General features: G+C 33.5%; 1 long non-coding RNA gene across 1 annotated transcript; it reads right to left on the bottom strand.

The window, feature by feature from the left end:
- Positions 1-7345: 7345 nt before the first annotated feature.
- Positions 7346-8463, bottom strand: LOC101883113 (uncharacterized). The gene is made up of 3 exons (XR_225378.6): positions 8408-8463; positions 7498-7533; positions 7346-7399 (listed from the first exon to the last, which is right to left on the bottom strand). It is a non-coding gene; the product is annotated as an uncharacterized lncRNA (long non-coding RNA).
- Positions 8464-9000: the final 537 nt, after the last annotated feature.

Raw genomic sequence — 9000 nt, 5'->3', positions numbered from 1 at the left:
CTTTCTCCAACAAAGTTTCAGCCACAAAATCTTCTAGGTATTCGGGAAGGCTTGCTGGCTTGCTAGTGCCACAGAAAAGCCCAATTACTAATGGCTGATGCGGAGGGAGGTTTTTGATTACTCCAAGAATGGGCCAGAATTGGGTGGATGAACTTTCAAATACTGGCAACCCATCCACATTTGCTTGGAGCTCTAAGCATAAGCCATTAGCCAATCCACATTTGTTTGCCTCCAAAGTGCTCTTCATTGAATTCAGGATACCAAAATAATGGTATGTCCCACCAGCCTTTTCCTGGACCACCACTGACTCTGACCGAGAGGTCCTTAGAAGAGTCCTTGCATCAGATGGCAATGGTGGATGATGCTCCTTCAGTATTTCTAATAATTTATTAATTGCACTGTGTTATGTTTTCTTTGAGTGCCCATGTTGCAAGTTTGCTTTGTAGATAAGCTTCCTCTTCCTCACCAGAGCTGCTGTTTTCAGACTGTGAAAAATCTAGCTCCTAGGCAAAGATGATTCATAGTCTGGGAATTCCTCATCTAGATGTTCGGAATTGTAAATTGGTAGACTCTCAGCATTAAAGGAATTATCAGAAGCACACTGAACTGACTTCAGTTGTTGTTTTACCCTTTCTCTAGATTTGCGTTTTAAAGTCCAGTAAGAGGGTGTATTTGCCATACTTAAGAGACACACATGAAACAAAAGAAATACAAGACGAAGAAAACAAAGGACACAACAAGAAATGACCATGAGTAACACACACTGACTTTCCTATGCTAGGGTTAGCTTACATAAATTGTTTCTACATTGTTCATATGCAGACAATGCCTGTTTGAACTGTTTCAGACATTGAAGTTTTAGTACTTAATATTAAGCAAGAGTTCTTCAACTTTTTATTTTGTGGCGAGGTCCCCTAAACTCTTACAGGCTCACCCTAAATATTATTTCTCAATACAACACTGTTATAAACAACTGCTAATCATCTGTGACATACCTTTCTTTAAGGACAGGGTTTTCACTGACACCAAGAACAAGTAGAGAGAAAAGCAAAAATATATGGCACATTACTGAAACAGAAGTGATAGACTAACCAATTTCACAAGTAAACATGAACAAATAATGTAATTTACAGTTGTGTTTCATCCCTACAAAAGATTTACCATGGTTTACTACAAAAAAGTTTACTGCAGTTAAGCCATAAGCAGAAAGTAATCATGGTTTGCTACACCAATCATACTGTAGTTACCATAAAACTGTAGTTATAAAATAATAATCAAAATAGCTCAAGAAAAAAAACTGGGTAAAGTTTCTTGAGGGGTTTGATGAGGATAATAATGACACAAAAAATCAAGGACTATAGGATTTAATCAGTAATACTGTGTAGTTGTCAGTTAAAAAGTCAGAGATGACCTTAAAACCTTGTAGTTTTAACAGCTGTTAAGAAACAGAAGACACATGAATGAGTAGGCCTCTAAAAAGTGTCATAGCTTTTAACAAAAAATTAAGCAATTATATTAAATAATTTAAACTGGATGTGCAGTCTTGTTTTAACTTTTAATTATTTTAGGATAGATTTTTTACTCTAAGTGGTCCTGCTATTCTTGGCTCTTAGCCAGCTTGCTATGGTCAGCGAGATGTCACAGATCTATGTCATGTCAGCAACTGTTTTGAAACCAAAGTTCTCTCTCCATAGATGCAACTTATGCAAAAGGAACTAAGTGTTTACATACATTGTCATAATAGCATAATCACTTGATAACATGTTACTTATTCTAACTTCTGACACATATAGCTTCATACAAGTATTTAACATATATAATCAGTGCTTTACATATTCACTTATTGTACACAAACAGTCACTCAGCCTTCTCCTAGTGTTGCTCCTGTGCAGGCATACTCATCTTACACAGACATATTACTGTATTTTTAACACAGGCTGGCATGTTTGCTGCATACACTCTTAAAAGAAACAGTTCTATATAGAACCAAAAATGGTTCTATCAAGCGCTTCATATATGGAACCCCAAAAAGGTTCTAAATAGAACCATTTTAAGGGTTCATTAAATAGAACCCCAAATGGTTCTTTCACTCTTAAAATAAATGGTTATACACAGCAAATTTTAGATAGTAGATTTAACTACCTTGGAGTTAAAATTAACACTCCCTCAGAGTTTATATGGGAATCACTATAAGTGTTAAAAATAACACTTTTGAAAGTGTTAACATTGTCAACACCAAGAGAGTGTTAATTAGCAAACTCTTGTTGTGTAAAATATCTGTTCAATTTCCGAAAAAATACCAGCAGCTGTGGCTGCCAGAATCTTTCTGTGAAAAACATGGAAGTTTTATATAACTGTATAAATTTACAAAAAATAACCATATTTCATGAACTAATACATTGTTCATTTTACAAAATCATAGCTTAGTGCAAAAAAATGTAAAGTCTTTAGATGCAATAATGTTTTCATGTGTAATGGCAAGTAGCAAACAGATTTTGACTGCATTAGTAACTACACAGTTACCTTTAAACAAAAGAAGATGCAGCATAACATCAAATACTCTCAGTTCATCTTGGACTTGAACAGAGACGCTATTATCCTCCACAATGGTGACACAAAAACCGTTTTGCTGTTTTTCTTTCTTTTTTTTCATTTTTAGATTTTAGTGGTTGCCAGTAATCTGCTGTTTATAACATTCATAAATTCAGTTTACAGAATATTTCTGTTAACAACACATTCAACAGTCTGTATTTTTTTATCGATCTCACACTGCAAATTTTAGATTTGGTAGATTTAACTACCTTAGAGTTAAAATTAACACTCCCTCAGTGTTTATATGGGAACCACTATAAGTGTTAAAATAACATTTTTGAAAGTGTTAAAATTTTTAACACCCAGAGTGTTAATTAGCAAACTCTTATTGTGTAAAATATCTGTTAAATGTATGTCAAAATACTAGCAGCAGTGGTTGCCATTAATCTGCTGTTTTCAACATTTTAGATTCGTAAATTCAGTTTCCAGAATATTTCTGTTAAAAACAAATCCCATAGTCTGTATTTTTCATTCGAACACACGTAAGCCTTAAATTCCAGAGCAAAATCCTCACTAGTGTCCTCACTACAGAGGGCTGAACACTTAGACAGTGATGAAGTTAATGAGACAATTAAGTGTCTAATTAAAGGAGGATTGAGAATTGTTGATGAACAACTGTTAACAAGCAGAATCACTGAAGGACAGAAAAACACAAGCCAAAACCAAAGATGAAATCAACTGAGAAAAAAAAACTCTAAATAAAATAGTAATCAATAAAAATAAAACAAATTACACAATAAAAAATGTTATTTTTCAACATCTTTAAAACAACTCATCACATTAAACAACTTATCATGGAGCTTCACCTATTACTGACCTGTGACTTTATTTCTGTCATGTGAACAAAAGCTCTTAATGAAATTTCTGTTGTTCATTTGAAGTCACCATGATGGAGGACAGAGTCTGCTTTAGTCAGCCTCTTCAACTTCTTACTTTAAATGGTTTTTTATTTTGGCTGCTATAGATAGTGTTAATTACTCTATTTAAACATACAGCATGGAAAGCCGAAAGAAAATTAAAGTGTCATTCTGAAGAGATTATTAATGATATCATGGCCATCCTTTCCTGCTTGTTTTTGAATTCAATTTCATATTAGTTGTGTGTGAGAAATAAATGATATACATAAATGAAACCACTGAAGCTCCAATAAAATAAAAACAATATTTACAATGAGAATGTTTGATCTATGGCAGAACTCAAAAACACCCAGACATCAATAATTAGTCTTTGAATCTCAATTATGGTGACAAACAAAAAATAAAAATCAAGTAAAAAAAAAAACACTACTGAAATATCACCTCCCAAAAACAACACAAAATAAAGGAAAAGAAAGAGATTGTAAGAACATAAAGCTGCATAATTTATTCATGCTGCAATGCATGCTGGGAGCTTTGTACTATGCTGGCACCCAGCATGCATTGCGGCATGAACTATGCAGCTTTTTTTTTTTTTTTTTAGCAACCACGGTTGAGGTTTATATCCTGATTCTTGATGCCTGTGTGTCATAAAGAGCAAGCTGGAGCTTGAATGTTAAGTGCATGACACTCTAATTATTAATTGCAACCTAATTGTTTGTTGAATTTTCTATGAAGAGCAGCAGACTGCCAGTAGTATTGTCCCATGCAGCTTTAATACAACTATATTTGCATATTTTTATGAATCAACTTAACAAACACCTGAAATAAAATCTATAACAATTAATCATAAACAGTATAGTTTCTCTTGACCTTTCTTGCTATAGCTGATGAGTTTTAGAAACAAGGCTATAGCAGTCAGAGAAACATTATGGTATAAGAGTAAAGCTTCAAGAGCTCAAATAAGCAGCCTCTGATCTCTATGATGGTGAGGTCAAATGAAATATTTTTAATAAAAAAAATATAACCTCTGTTCATTGTCAAATATTCTTACAGAAATGAAGTCAAACTGTAATCAGTGAAGCTGCTTATGCTATTATTTAATAGAGTTGTTTAATCCTCTGTTTTAATTCAGTTGGTTTGGTGTGAGGCTGTGTCTGTAGTTTTATTTCTTCCTTCAATTTCTTATTCCTTCAGTGATTGTGCTTGTTAACAGCAGGTGTTCAACAGCAGGTGTCTGAATTCACTTATTTGTGGTCATTCACTCTGTCTAGTGGACTAAACTAATTGACCAATTTAAGGGCCAGGTGAATGAGGGTGTGGTGAGATTTCAGACACTCTGATTAGTTTCTCAAATACAAGGGTTTTCTACAAAGGTAGATACATGTTACTCTGTGTGACAAGGAGGCAAATCAGCTTCTAACGCTGAGAGGGTTGTTTTACCTTTATCTAACTCTAGAATTTTAACACTTAACTCTGAATTACCACAACACTTGAAATTTAACAACAATGAATTTGCTGTGTATACAGAACCAAAAATGGTTCTTTCAAACGCTTCATATATGGAACCCCAAAAGATTAAAAATAGAACCATTTAAGGGTTCATTAAATAGATCCCCAAATGGTTCTTTCAAGCGCTTCATATATGGAACCCCAAAAAGGTTATAAATAGAACCATTTAAGGGTTCATTAAATAGAACCCCAAATGGTTCTTTGAATTCAAGTTACATGGTTCTATTTAGAACCATTTGAGGGTTCTTTATTTATTATTGAATAAAAAATAAAACCAATGCAGAAAATTCAAATTGTTTAAATTTATTCAATTTACTTCACAAAATAAGTTTTAAATAATATTTAAAATTGCACCTCTGCGTACTTTGTATAAGATCTACCTCTAAACATTATACATTTTTACTATTTAATTAGTAAACATAATTAACAGCTTAATGGCATTCAACAATCTAATTCTAATGATTTCACTTTTTATTAACATTTGTAAGCTTGCTTACTGATTGAACAAATACAAAACTTAACTTTCAAACATTTCTAAAATGATTAAAAATGTATTACAATGCAGATAGAAACAATACACAAACATCTATTAAATAACACTACAATTTCAACAAGTTCAAGGTACATGTATGTACTGGTCATGGCAACATCCATTTTTATACATAATTTTCAATAAAAGTTATTGAAGAAAGAGCTTAATCGCACACAAAACTTTGCAAAATGATTAAACAAAACACTGAGAACAGCCATTCCACAACCTGTAGCATGTCCATGTTTGCCGGCCTCTCTTATAACGTAAATAGTTTTGTCCATGGGTGGCACAGTGGCTCACTGGTTAGAACTGTCACATCACAGCAAGAAGGTCACTGGTTCGAGTCCTGACTGGGTCAGTTGGTGTTTCTGTGTGAAGTTTGCAAGTTCTCCCAGTGTTTGTGTGGGTTTCCTCTGGGTGCTCCAGTTGCCCCCACAGTCCAAAGGCATGCGTACGGTATTGGTGAATTGGCCATAGTAAGTGAATGTGTGCAGGTGTATGAGAGAGTGTATGGGTGTTTCCCAGTGCTGGGTTGCGGCTGGAAAGTAATTGCTAATTCATTCTACTGTGGTGCCTCTGATAAATGAGGGAGCAGAAGGATAGTGAGCGAGTGTTGGCCATCGTAATGCTGACACTTCAAGCCTTGACGGAATCAGGAGAGCTGTTAGGACCTTTGGATTTCTGTAAAACAATATTTCAATGCTGAGTACTTCCTTCTTTCCTTCCCTTCTATTGGGCCATTTCTTTTAAAGATGTTTCTGTGTCCTTCACTAAGTCCTTATATGCAGCATTCTAAATTAAAACATTTTGTTTACTTTGTGTAAGTGACATTTTCAGCAATACAAGTACTTTAAAGTCATCAAAAATACAGAAATACAGTGTAGACAGCTGTAATATATTTTCTGTTTAATCTGCATCTCATTTGTTACAGAATTTAATGAAATTGACATTTCTGAGTGACCTCAATTTAGTATGAACATTAAATAAAACAATAAAATTAGAATAAGAACAAAACAAAATAATTGTTTATCAAATAACATACATCATATTTGGCAGATACTTTTATCCAAAGGGACGTAGATTGTGTTTATTCTATACATTTATTAATATGTGAGACCTGGAACACATTTGGCATTGCTAATGCATTGCTTTACCAAATGAGCTTTAAAATGTCATATACACAGATTTTTCATATCTATTTGGCACACAATGTAACAGTGTTTGGTTACTCACAAGCTGTGGTACTCCAAGAAGAAGAAACTGCTCCATTAGTTTTGCAGACCCCTCCATAATCTGTACTCTGGAAAATAGTGTGTTTCATTTGGTTCTTGACTTATTCGTAAACAATGTCGCATTCTAGGTCCATCACAATCTGAGGTAGGAAGACAGCATTTGTAGAGTGTGTAAATATGAATTTAAATCACAGAATTAATCTTGACATTAAATGTATTGAAATGAACTTGCCTTGTGTTAAGTCCCTCAGAGTCCAGTTCACTTCCTTTTGATCCCATCATATGAGCTCACCACTGAAATCCTTTCATTTTTACATTTGTTTTGAAGACATTGCAACAAGGAATCCTGTAGGCAAATTTACACCTTTCAATACATATTTCTTCTCTGCAGGACTTTTTTTAGGCAACGACCTTAATATTCTCACTGTATTAAAACAGCAGTAGTAAGTAATAGAATATTTTTTGTGATAAATATATTTTTTCAGTACACAACAACCAACAAGTGTGAATTATGCATGTTATAAAATACAATACTTTACTAGGTGTGCTTGAAGATGATGTCAAACAATTATGGATGTGACACATGTTTTTCTTTAAGCTGGGATCCTTCTTCTTCAAAGCTGCTTGTGTGCAGCAGATCAAATTTGGAAACTTAATATGGGTCCCATGACACTTTTCTGTAATGATAAATACAATCTTGAAGTCTTTTATAATATTTATTTCATTTTACTGACCACAATACAGTTTGTTTGGATTTTAAAACAATGATACATACCAAGCACAAGTTTTATGAAGCAGTTCAGTTTCCAGGCTGTTTGAAGAAAAATAAAATATACATTAAAATATTTATTTTAAACTTATTTTGCACTTTATATATATATATATATATATATATATATATATATATATATATATATATATATATATATATATATATATATATATATATATATATATATATAATTTCACAATACATTTAGTCTGCATTTTTGTCTTTTAGAAATAAGACCTGATCTTTCATCTATGGATTGTTAAAATATGTTTGGCTTTTTAAAGGTTTCAATAATATTTAGGGGCGGACTGGCCATAGGGAGAACTTGCCACCGTGACTGGCCTCCCGCGCGTGCACAGACTCGGGCACGAATCTGCCTGTGCGTGCACGAGCGGTGCACTGCTATCTTGCGGTTTTATGCAGACTAGCGGGAACGTCTCAAAAGCGGGCAGTAATGTCCACTACTTTGCAGAGTTTAGCTCAATCACTGATAAAACACACACGAACCAAGCTGAAAGTGAGCGTTTGTTCAAGGTTGGAGCTAAAAACAACACCAAAAACACGATGAAATCGGCACAAATTTAGTTAATTTTAAAGTAACATGCACATAATGCTTCATTCACGCTCTCTCGAAGCTCGCCTTCAAATAACACAGCTGTGTACTGTTAACGGTAATTTAATTAGTAGTACTGACAAACAAGTATAGCGATATTGAAACTTATTTCGAATAAAAAGCAGAACAAATTCAACTTAACAGATTTCTGATCGCAAGCACAGTGTTTATCCATATTAACGCTAAAGTTGCCCCCATTCAATCTGTATCACCATATAACACGAGGGATTTTCTATCAAATAGAAACCTTACTTCATAATACAAAATATTTCACTATATATATTAAATGTACTAACATACCTGAATGATGAAGCTGAAATAGTGGACTTCTCCTTTCGAAAAATTAACCTTCTCTCGAGGCTCTTCACCACCTGTCCATGACGATGTCCTTGTCAATGACTGACGTCACCAGAGGGCTTTTTTATGATTATTAGTTTTAAATAAATTATTAAACCATAACAACATGTTACTGCACAGTCTAAATAAATTGGTTATTTTATTTATTTCACAAAATAATTTGTCAAAAATGTTAAACATAAACTAGGCCTATAAGTTATATGCTATTGTACAAACCTGCATAAAAAAATCCCATCATACTGTACACTGATTAAGTTTTTGACGACAGCATTCATTTTATTAGGTTTTGACTCAAAAAGCTTTGTCTCTCTGTGTTATAACTTATAATTATTTCATAATCTTTACTAAATAATTATGTTATGATTCAAAAATTATAGAACCGTTTTAATCAAAAAGGTTCTTTGCAGTCAAAGGGTTCTAAATGGAACCATTTTTTGGGTAAAAGGTTCTACTGGCCAAGTATAGAACCCCAAGGTTCTATATAGAACCTCAAGGAACCTTTTTTTTTAAGAGTGTAGCCTTGTCAGTGATGTTGT

Source organism: Danio rerio, chromosome 4, assembly GCF_049306965.1.
Source record: "Danio rerio strain Tuebingen ecotype United States chromosome 4, GRCz12tu, whole genome shotgun sequence".
Lineage (NCBI taxonomy): Eukaryota > Metazoa > Chordata > Actinopteri > Cypriniformes > Danionidae > Danio > Danio rerio.
The sequence above is the reverse complement of the archived record's forward strand: the minus strand, read 5'-3'. Positions and strand labels throughout refer to the sequence as shown.